Genomic DNA, 11,842 nt, shown 5'->3' on the forward strand with positions numbered 1-11,842 from the left:
CCTAATCGTGAAACCCCTTGCACTTTTTTTCTTGATAAACTTGTGAAAACGGCAAAGGCACTGAAGTAGTTTCGATTTTTTCACAAATTCCTGCACACCTCGGAAATATTGCGGATTCTTTGGCTATCTGCTATTGTTTGAACGCACAAAGGATGCCTCATCCTGGCCTTTCAGATCCAGCGGCGTGAACTGTCGAGACAACTTGAGTGATAAAGATGGAGCTCGCAAAATAACCATTAAAAAAGAACCTCAGAAGACAGTGAAAATCATTTAAGTTGATTATTTAAGTCAGGTTTCAACTTTGGTGTTACTCTGTCAATCAAATTTGCCCCAGGTCTTCGGTGTCAGTTATGCTTTTCTCTAGTGTTGATGGTCTCTATAAATGTAGCGGAATAGTGGTGGTCTTAGATGAATTAACACACACGACAGACCGGTTTGTGAGGCTGGCTGGATGAATGGATGGTTATTTTGGGCATTGACGTGTGAAATGTCGAGAATGGCTTTCCCCTCCGAAGTTGGAAGCGTGCAATTGTGATCCTCGTGGTCCCTCTGGTGGACAAAAGAGGAGTAACCACAACGGTGCAGCCTGACGAAGAATGAATGCAACGGAGGACTTTTTATTCCCGTTTTATTCATATTTTCTGGCAGCCAACTTAATTGAATAAGAGACATTTTACAGTAATCGTGAAAATCAAGTGAAATAAGATAACCTCTATTTGTCCCACGTGGGGGAAATTTGCAATCGACAGCATGCTTTAATATTTGAATAGTCACAACAATAAGTAAATGTTTACAATGAATAAGTAATTTGGTGGGATTTGACACCCTTGACAAAGCGGATAGTTGAATAGTGAGTGAACCTAAACACAGCAACAAATGTCTTAACATGGGGGTCCAGGCGCCAGCTTGAGCTGCCCCCAGAAATCAATCAGTTGTGTTGGGGACTCTAGAATGGAGGTCATGATCTTGGAGTACGTGCAGCGCTCGAACTTATTGACGTAGGTTCGGAATTGGAAGGGATCAGGCGGCGACGTGAGTGCCAGTCCGAGCTTCTTCATGCACATTCCCCACATAAGCGTCCTCAATGTCGAAGGGCTTGATTCTTTTAGAGATCTCCACCAACTTGCGGGGCAGATCACCGGAGAACACGTAGTCCATGCCCGAAGCGTAAAGTACGCATACGCATACCCGATCAGGGAACTTCTCCTCTGAGACATACCACTTGGATCTCTTAATGCAAATGACCGGTGAGTTCCGCATGAGGTGCCCGGTCAGGTAGTCAGTTTGGGGAATGTCCGGCTTCTGCAGCATCGGCACCAGGTTGTCGATGTTGAGAAACATGTCCGAGTCGATCTTCATGGCGTAGGCGGCCGTCGGGGAGCGCGTGGCCAGCAATCCATGATGAGCATGGTCTTGATGTTTAGGTTGCAGTAAGTGTCCCCGAAGTCACTGTGGATCAAGTCGTAGTGCAGATCGCCCCACGTGCTGCGGATGGCGTCCCGGGCCGCAATGTTTTTAGGCTCCACCGGAACGATCAGCCCCAGGAAAGGCGTACAACTCTCGCACACGTCGCCAACATCCATGAGGAAGTGATAGTTCTGCGGGTACGCCAGGTGGTACTGCGTGCCCCCAGCGTTCCCCATGTTGCTAGGATTGTTCTCATCCAGTTTGACTTGGAGCTTAGGATGGACCCGGTTATGAGGGGCTTTGGCATAATGGGTCTCGTCCGTCAACCACCAGGAGCGCTGACGGAGAAGCAACTTGTTCTTCCAAATGTAATAAAACGAAAACGAAAGCAGGAACAGGGACTTGAGCTGTCTTCTGGAAAACAGACACAATTCAAATGAACCTTTCATGCATAAATAATGATAACCTGGTAAGCCAATAAGCTGTCCACTGTAGTGGCCGCTGTCCCTGAAAGGGTTAAGTACATGGATGGGATTGACATGTGTCATGGGGCTTGTCCTTCATTGCCGCACGTTTATTTGCGCAAGACGCGTGTATCACAATTGCATGTTGTATCGTCAGCCATTCCATTCTCATTTGTATGGCATTTTAAATGGGGTGTTGAAATTGTTACTTTTTGTTGCCTCTTGGCTGTAAAGTTACACAAAAGGACAAAGCGCCGGTAATATTGAACATGAATGTGCTAAATATGAGTCTGTTTCTTTTTTTAACCCTTTCAGGCACAGCGTTTACGACAGTGGATATCTTATCATGTCATTAGGTTAAGGGGTGCACGAAAGGATTAATTAGTTTGACACTTATTTGGTCATCGATTAGTTATTTATTTATTTATGTTTCTCTTTGTTATCAGAATCGACGTCATCCTCAAAAACACATGTTAAAGCCATTGGTCATAAAGAAACAAAAATCTCGCGAAAAGCCAACCGTGTACAAAGCAGTATTTTACCTTCCACACAAATAATGAAAAAGTGGTTGATAGTTTCAGTGAAAAAAAAAAAACAGTCAATACCTCTTGAGTCCACTCCAACTCAGACTTCTTTTACGGTCTTCCAAGGGTAAAGTCTTTAAATTTGTCCCCCACCTTGCACTCGTCTCACCTCTTCCCTTGCTTTGGTCAATGGTGTAGTTTATATCCAATCCAATGTACGAGTGTGCGTTCAAACTGTCACACGCCCAAAGGGGCTCAGGTATGACGCCATCACGGCATGGAGGAGGTTAAAAAAAAAAAAAGACTGCTGTTCTTTGTATTCCAGCCGTTGGTCAGAAAGAAACAAAATGTCTTCACGAGATCCACTTTGTATCCTTTATACATGAAAGGCCGAAAATTCAGTGATCCAGTGGTTAGCGCGTCGACCTCACGGTGCACACGTACAATTTCACCTCCGGCCTCCATGTGTGGAGTTTGCATGTTCTCCCCGACTCTTTCGTGGGTTTTGTCCGGGTACTCTGGTTTCCTCCCACATTCCAAAAAACATCCTTGACAGGCTGTGTGTTCAATGCACTACATGTTTGCACTGTGTGGTTAAGAGAGGAAAGTAAGTTGAGAGTTGAACAGTGCACGGGGCAAACTCTGCATGCTGAAAGAGTCTTTTAAAAAGGTTTTTGTCACCAACTAAACATTTGTCTTTCATGGCTGTATTATATTGGCAATCCCCATTTAACACTGAAGTATACATAGTATTTAAGCCTGTTTGTTATCCTCCTGTCTACCAGGAAAAAAAATATTGTCCAATCACATTTATTTTGAAATTCCCCAAACCAGGTGAAGTAATTGGACTACTCCAAAAGAAATGTTTGAAATCCCACTATATTTTTTAAACAGGCTCAAATACACTTAAAAAGAGGTCAAACAACACTTTAACGTGTTCATAAGAGTCTTATCATTAAAATGCCAACAGCATTTCAAGACAAAATGTGTCACGGTTCTGTGTCAGTCTGGCCAGCAGGTGGCATTAGCGGACTTCTGTGCACACCTGCTGCCAATCTATGATTAGTTACACTCTGTATTTAAGGAGCCCTCTGCTATGCACATGTTGCTGGACTATTGCATTTGCCTTGCTGCTTCCTTGCTCACAGACTGCTTTTGCTCTTGACCTCGTCGTGTTTCGCTTTTTGAACTCTCGGTAAGTATAGTTTTTAGTAGTGATGGGTCCATGAGGCCTCATGAGGCGTGTCGACACACTGACACACTGTGTTGATACTGTGCTGATACTGTGTCACTGACCACTGCCACCTGCTGGACCTTCAAGATCCCTGCATCCAACCCACTCAACAGACTTTACTGACTGATAATTTTTTTGTATATTGAACATATAAAATATACAATTCGGTAATAAATTGGCAAAAAGTGAAGGTAAGATATAAAAAAAGGAAAAGAAAATAGTCATCATCACAAATATGTGTTCAAAGGAGTAGAAAGAAGTAAAAAAACCCTAGAGTCCTACCCCTTCTTATATATGAATTGATCATTTTTCAAAATAGAAAAGAAAGTCTACATATCAACAAATGCTTTTACCCTTATGTATGCTGTACTTATACATTTTTACAACTTTAGGTTTGTATATACAGTACATACTCATTGGAGCACAAGTATATGTCGATTTTCTCATATTCATAATGGATGCTACATTTCATTAATATATTAAATAATCTCATCAATGTATTCCTGATGTATTGCTATATTTCATGGGTGTATCGAATTTATTAGCTTAATTCTGATTTGTGTAGTTGTCTTGTACTACTCTCAAATTCATTTTTAATCTCAGCAAGAGAGTTACTCATTTTACTGGTCCGTTTCAGAATCATTCCACAGATTTACACCTATTACAGATACACTCCTTTGCGTGATGTTTGTTCGTGTTTTGGATTTTTCTGTATAGGTTAGTACCCCTTAAATTATGACAACTTTCTCGAATTTTAAAAAGCTTCTGGATGTTTTGGCAAAGGAGGTTATTGTGTGCTTTGTACATTAATTGGGCGATTTTGAAGTCAACCAGGTCATGAGATTTCATTGTTTAATTTGATAAACAGTGGCTTTGTGGGTTCCGTCTATTTGGAGCCAGTGATTGTTCTGATTGCTTTGTATTGTAGTTTTAAAACAGTGTTTTACTGGCATTTCCCCATATTTCCACACAATAGGTCAAATATGGAAGTAATAAAAGTGTGTACAAGGATTTCTTATTCAGCACATCCTTAGTTTTGGGAGGATCCCTATGGTTTGGGATATTTTTCTTTTATCTATTATGTAGCTGCCAGCACGGTTTTGCATCTACAACTGTTCCAAGACATTTTCATAAGGTCATTCATCGATTTGATGAAGTGTATACAATATCATTCACATCCATGCATTCATTTTGCAACATTCAATGTGTTCAAAAAATGTGAAGATCATTTGAATGAGGATGCTTGTGGGCTTTGATTTCACATTTTTATTGAGAAAAATAAGATGCTCCAATGTTTTAAACTTCAGCCTGTTGCGTCTTTTACAAGCAATTTCTCCTGCTGTGAAGAACACACGCTCACAAGGGACGGATGAGGCTGGCGTACAAAAGGAACTCCTTTGCGAGGTGGGAGAGGTTTGGGAAAGAAGTGTGTTGGTCCTTCCAGTACAGCTGCTTCCTGGAACCTTGATTGTCAAACATGGAGTGGAGAGTCAACCAATAATTACTGATTGTCAATTAATCATCAACATAGCAACCGTGAAAAGATGAGTGAACGTTTGTATACCTGGCGTAATACCGGGTGTATCGCGAACTTCATTCTCATGCTTGGCCCGATAATGCCTCAGCATGGTGGAGGTGCTTCTGTTGGCGAATTGACTTGGCAAATTCGACATTTCACCTGTAATGAAATGTGAATAAGAAGTAACTAAGAGTTACCTTGAAATGTATTCGGATTAGAATGGTACAACACGTCAATAATCTGAGAGGCACTCGGCGACTGCCTCTCGCCGAGAGGCTCTCGGCGACAGAAGGCGATTTGAATAAATAAATAATACCTTATTCTCCAGGACATCAAAATGGTCCCACACGGCGGATGATTTGCGTCTCTGCTCCATAATCGGCAAGGAAGGCAAGGCACGAACACGAAGTCTGCACTGACACGAGCTTCGACAAGCGAGCGTGAGTGAGGTCTGGCTTGTTTCGGCAGGTGTTCCTTATAAACACTGTGTGGCGGGCTTTTGCTGCGTCAACGCCCTCTGCACTGAGTCGACGCCCCCTGGACTAAGTGGCGCAGCCTGTACTGTGCCAAGCAGCCGATGCAGGTGCAGTTCACGTGTCAATTAGCAGCCTGGACTGTGTCAACGCAGCCGATGTGTCAATTAGCAGCCTGGACTGTGTCAACACAGTCGATGTGTCAATTAGCAGCCTGGACTGTGTCAACGCAGCCGGTGTGTCAATTAGAAGCCTGGACTGTGTCAACGCAGTTCACGTGTCAATCACGTGACGTAATGAGCCAGCACATGCATCGACACGTGGTTTGCTCTGTGAGCCCGGCGCATGTGTCAATGCATCGGTGTCGCTGGACCCATCACTAGTTTTTAGTAGTCATGGGTCCATGAGGCCCCATGAGGCGTGTCGACACAATACAATACATGCTGATTTATATAGCGCTTTCACAACAGCGGCAGCTGTAACAAAGCGCTTACCAAAACAGTTAACATAAATTAAAATAATAAACACAACACATAACATAAAACACGGACAGTCATGCAGTTCTAACCACTTTTCCATCACACGCTTTGTTGTTTGAAGCAGTTTGAGATGAAAGAGGAGAGAATCAAAGTGTCCTTTAACCAGTGGATCAGACGTCATGCTCAAAATGTGCACACGTCGGCTACAAGCTAAGTTTCAAAGTCAACAAGAAGCTGTAGCATCCATTGATGAAAAAAGAGATTGGTTCACTTCTCCTGTCCCAATGAAATCCATTTCAATTTCAAGCGGCGACTCTCGGTTCCAAATACGCATCGGCGCTCTTCGCCAACGCTCCTCTCTCCTCATCCTCAACTTCAGCGGCCATCCATCCAGCCGCACCAACGGCGACTGTCCAACAGCGCTGACATAGCCACTGAACAAATCGGGGTTGTGAAAAATGCTGCCCATTACTGGCGCAAAAAACACAAGCATCCCAGGTCTGTCCAGCACCGACAGTCAATGGCGCCGACATTCCTCCCAATCAAAATCTGTTCTGGTACAGGCGTGCTGCCGAGAAGGCGCAACCACCAAGCACAGATACTGCTCCTTTGACGAATGTCGTGGCCAAAAAGCGCTGAAAACAGTCCATATCAGGTCCACACAATGAAACAACAAACAACATGTGACAAAACAAAAGACAAAAACGGCAAAAAAGAACAAAAAAGCAAGGCTATTGAAGAGCACTTGCCGAAGGCTGCCTACTCGGGCGCCATCTTGGGAAAATAAAAATAAAAATAAAATGACACACTGTGTTGATACTGTACTGATACTGTGTCGCTGACCACTGCCACCTGCTGGACCTTCAAAATCCCTGCAGCCAACCTTCTTGACAGACTGAACAAACTGATTTGATGATGACGTGTATACAATGCACTACCTCACTCTACCCAATGACTGGTACTGAATGAGATAAAAGCTCAGTGTAGCCACTAGCGCCATTGTTTATGTTGTTGTTTATGCTGTTTATATTGTCTATACTGTTCAGATTACATGTCTTTTTTTATACAGTGTAGCTGCTATCCTTTCTTAGTTGTGTGTGTTTAGTGCACAGCATGTTTACATGCATGTATGCACTGAGGATTGAGAGGAAGAAATTTCATCTATGTTGCATGTCATACATAAAGCATATTTGACAATAAAGATGACATTGACCCTTGACAATATCATTCACATCCATGCATTCATATTGTATCATTCAATGTGTTTCAATAATGTGAAATTCATGTGAATGAGGATGCTTGTGGGCTTTGTCTTCACAAATTTTGATTTAGAAAAATAAGATGCTCCAGTGTTTTAAATTGCAGTCTGTTGCATGCTATTTCCCCTGTTGTGGAGAAGACACACACACACAATGCAGTAAGACATGTCAAAAATCCGAGAGGCACTTGGTGAGACAAGGAGATTTTAATGAATACCTTATTCTCCAAAAGATCAAAATGGCTCTACGCGGCGGACAATTTGTATTTGTCCGGAAGCTGCTCCATAATATGCACGTACTGTAGCAACGTCACTCGAGTGAAGCGCGTCTCATCAGTCGATAGTCTGCTGCTCTCAGCTGTGCGCGCGAGCACGTACTTGCGGCGCCGACCCAACCCACGCCACATATTAAGCTTTGAACTACGACAACAGCTAAACTAGCCTAGCCGATGTAATGATGGTGAGCAGACAAGGTTTACGTTTTATGTGACTTTTAATAGCAACGTGGCAGAGTCATCAAACATGCGGTGTGCTCACTCGCAGTCACTTTCTGGAACTCCCCCTTAGAGGCGGGACCTCTCAATCAACTGGAGTATGACGTACAGTACAAACGTTCATAAAACACTTCTCATATAATAATAGCCTATTATATGACAGCCGGCATGACGCTAGAAGTCAGACGGACACATTTTTTTCTGATAATCAGTGTGTTTTCCGTATTGCCCAAACATATATTTTTATTCGAGCGAGGGTGGGGTCTAGCTTGTTTCGGCAATCGGCATCGTGTCGCCAGACGCACTTCCTTAGGATACACTGTGCGGGCTTTTGCTGCGTCAACGCCCCCAGCACCGAGTCGACGCCCCCTGGACTAAATGCCGCAGCTTGGACTGTGCCAAGCAGCCGATGCAGTCTAAACTGCACCGGTGCAGTTCAAGTGTCAATCACGTGACGTAATGAAGTGGCACATCACCGACACGTCGACGCATCGGTGTCGCTGGACCCATAACTACTGCTTTTGCTATAGACCTCGTCGTGTTTCGCTTTTTGAACTCTCGGAGACCTTGTTTGGTGTCTTCACTTCTGGGATCCCAACTTTAGTTCGGCTTGCCCGAACGTAACAAAATGTGTTTGATAAAAAGTATTACTTTTCCTCTTCCCATAAAAAGTGCTTGCACTGAGGGAAGCCATTTTCTTACTTTTTCTAACCCTGACAAATGTGGTATCATTAGAAAGCACTGAATGTCCTCTTTAGAGTAACAAAAGGAGTTAATGCGATTGGGGGCACTGGGTGGAAGATATTTAGGTTCACAAATTTGTCCTCTGCAGAGGACAATTTGACATATAAACAGATAATGGTGATTTGAGAGGAAATGGGACAAAGTAAAACAATCTACCTCGTTCTTGACGTTTTTAATTTGTTTGATATTAATATAGTCGTGGATCATTTCTTTCGTATGTCTCGGTCTGACACCAACAAATGCTTTTGCCCTTCGATGTGCTATTTTTAAGTGTGTTTGTACAACTGTCGGTTTGCATGCAGACTATTTAAATTTAAGCGCACACACACTAGCATATTTATACATCACTTTTCTTTCTTTGTCATTTGTAAAAAAAAAAAGATATACTGTATGTACAGTATGTAATCATATTATTTGGTTGTATTAACTGATTTGGCCGATTATATGCAAGAAACTCTTTAAAAAAAAAAAAACTATTGAGATTGCCGGAAAGCATGAAAAGGAAATATTGTGATTCTCTGAAGTGTTGCTAACCACACCGATTGACGTACATGTACAGAAGAAGTTTCAAGACACTTTAACACTCATTTAGGGTGTGTCTGTCGACATGCTAGAACATCGATGATTGCGTGTCCCCATTTTTAATGATATTTTTATCTATTATTACTTGTACAACTCAACCGTATTTATAGATTACCAATTTTGAAATCAGTCAAATTAACGACAATAGTTTGTTCAATCATTGTTTGAGTTAGTGTGAACAGGGTTACAAAATTATCACAAAATCTCGACATTATTTGTTACATATTAAAATTTGACATTTCAGTACTAATTTTAGCAAGGATCATAGAAGTTGACGCGCGTAGCTTGCTTTCGCGGGCCACATAAAATGATGTGGCGGGCCGGATCTGCCCCCCAGGCTTTGAGTTTGACACCTGTGATCTAGCCTATCTCATAATTTAAAAAAAAAAATTTAAAGCACAAATGCTTTTATTTTGGAGGTCGGAGTGTTTTATGTATTGTACTCCTGAGTTGATGTTGCTGAACTGAATTAGATTTTGTATCGTTGATTTATTTGTTTAATTTTGTTTTCAGAATGGTGACATCGTTCAAATGGTGCATTAATTTGACCCCCCCCCCAAAAAAATTAAATGTGAGTATTTTTATTGTTTACTTAATTTTTGTTTGGTGTTGTATTGTTGTGCTTAGGTTCTCTTCCGTAACGGTCTAAAAATCGAAGTGAATGTCGTTATTTTTTGCTATAAGTTGTACTACATTTCTTTCTTTTGTTCTTTAATGTTAATCAGGTTTCGATGTAATACTGTAATATGCTTTTAACAATTTTATAGGCAAATGACGATTGTCGTGGCAGAGTTTTTCTTTTTAATAAAAAGAAAAAGAAGATAGGGGGAGTTATAGTTTTTAAGTTAAATATTAAGTTGAAATTAAAACAAGAAGAAGGAGACCATTCATATTTGTCTTTATTGACATTCCGTCATTGTCATTTGGAAAATGTCACAGTGGCCCTGATGCACAAGTCGCATCTGTTGTCATTGTTACAGTTACACAAAAGAAGTTACACGAATACACTTTTTTTTTTGCGTCAATGTTTTCAAATAACGTGCGATACATTTTGGTCGGAAACACAAGGCACATTTGGGACAGGTCAGAGATATTCACTAAGATATAACACAACACAAACAGGCCACATGTAGCCATTGTCAGACTTGGCAAAAATAGCCAAGTTTTTTTTAAGTATTATTTTTTTAAAGTAAAAATACCTTCCTCTTCTCTAACCTCTATGTAAAATACTAGAAACAAGTCAAGTATGTGGCAGTCGCACGGGCGCGACCTGTTTGTTGAACTGTCGGAAGTCATTCCTCACTAGTTCGGCGAAGGAGACATTGGCAGATCCCGTGGAGATCTTTGTCTACGATTAACGTGGCCGGAGGAAGGCAGAAAGAACTGCCGATTGCTGTGGTTTTTGACGCCACACTGTCACTGTGAAAAGAACAAGGACAACCCACAAAAGGCTGCGCGAACCTCATTTTTAAAATACACATCATCTGTGGACAAGAGTACGGTGTAGGGGAAATGAAAGCTCACCAAAATGTATCTTTGAATTGGGTGCACAATATTCAGATTTAATTTGTAGAAATGTTCCTCTTTTCCGATCAAAATCAGCAAGTGCCAAATGGTCTCTAAAGATTAATGATCCTGTGGTGTGGGGTGTGTTCAGAGTCTTTTTTTTTTTTTTGGTCCCTCCCTCATCTACTTGAAAAAACGGTCTGAGCCAACCATCGTGCGTGTTAAACCCGCGCCGTATTTCCAGTGGCAAAATGTGCGTCTGACACCGGAGTCGAATGATTCACCAAAATGTCAGACCTGTTCAATATTTCCGATCGCGAATCCTCATCGGACTTAATAGTGATGATTTGGTTCAGTGTGTTGGTCATTTCGAGCGCACCACAGAACTTGAGTCGGATGAACTGAGTGTACTGTATTTGAGTATTTTGTGTCATGAAGTGGAAATCTAATTAATCTGACAATTTTAGCAATTATTGGTGGTGGCTTCGCGTAACACAGATTTTTAGCCACAGCTATACTGCTAACATGCTACGACATTTCTTAGGTTAAAAATACTATCAGTATAGGTTGCTTTGCCCCCTTGTTGAATTCAAATTTCAACCCAACGTGCTGGACCAAATCCTCAATCCAATGTACTGGGTTAGAAATAAAAAACGCATTTGTCCCGGTCTCTATTTCACGCAGAGCTGCGATGGCTATTTCAACCAATTTGGATGACTTTTGACCCAGCAATTTTAAGAGTGCAATAACACACCACTAACCATCCCCCTCCCCCTTCATGTGTCCGCTCTTCATTTTCTTTCAAAAAATCCCTTAAAATGATGTGTTCCCCACCTGAGATATTCATTCCTTTTCCACCCCAAACTCATGCTAGCATGCTATTATAGACTTAGCTTTGTGCAAGGGGTAGACCAAAGGGGCTTCCCCCTGACAATCCAAAGTCCACTATTTAGTGATCCGGGACGCGGCCCAATCCTGTACTGTTGTCCACAGGTGATGTCGCTGTATTGAAATCATTTTGACATTAAAGCATTTTATGCTTGCCTATATATTTCCCTGAACATAGATACACCCTTAGTAGAACCCGCAGTCTACAACGACTTAGTCATTAGTCATACGTTAACTTATACTGTACGTTTCCCGGTTGCACCCCTTCGC

General features: G+C 41.8%; 1 long non-coding RNA gene and 1 pseudogene across 1 annotated transcript; both read right to left on the reverse strand.

Moving 5' to 3' along the window:
- Positions 1 to 647: 647 nt before the first annotated feature.
- LOC127613883 (beta-1,3-galactosyltransferase 2-like) lies at positions 648 to 1,928 on the reverse strand (annotated as a pseudogene).
- A 2,966-nt stretch (positions 1,929 to 4,894) lies between these two features.
- On the reverse strand, positions 4,895 to 6,003 carry LOC127613885 (uncharacterized). The gene is made up of 3 exons (XR_007966355.1): positions 5,465 to 6,003; positions 5,194 to 5,307; positions 4,895 to 5,092 (listed from the first exon to the last, which is right to left on the reverse strand). It is a non-coding gene; the product is annotated as an uncharacterized LOC127613885 (long non-coding RNA).
- Positions 6,004 to 11,842: the final 5,839 nt, after the last annotated feature.

This window comes from Hippocampus zosterae, chromosome 13 (genome assembly GCF_025434085.1).
Source record: "Hippocampus zosterae strain Florida chromosome 13, ASM2543408v3, whole genome shotgun sequence".
NCBI classification, from domain to species: domain Eukaryota; kingdom Metazoa; phylum Chordata; class Actinopteri; order Syngnathiformes; family Syngnathidae; genus Hippocampus; species Hippocampus zosterae.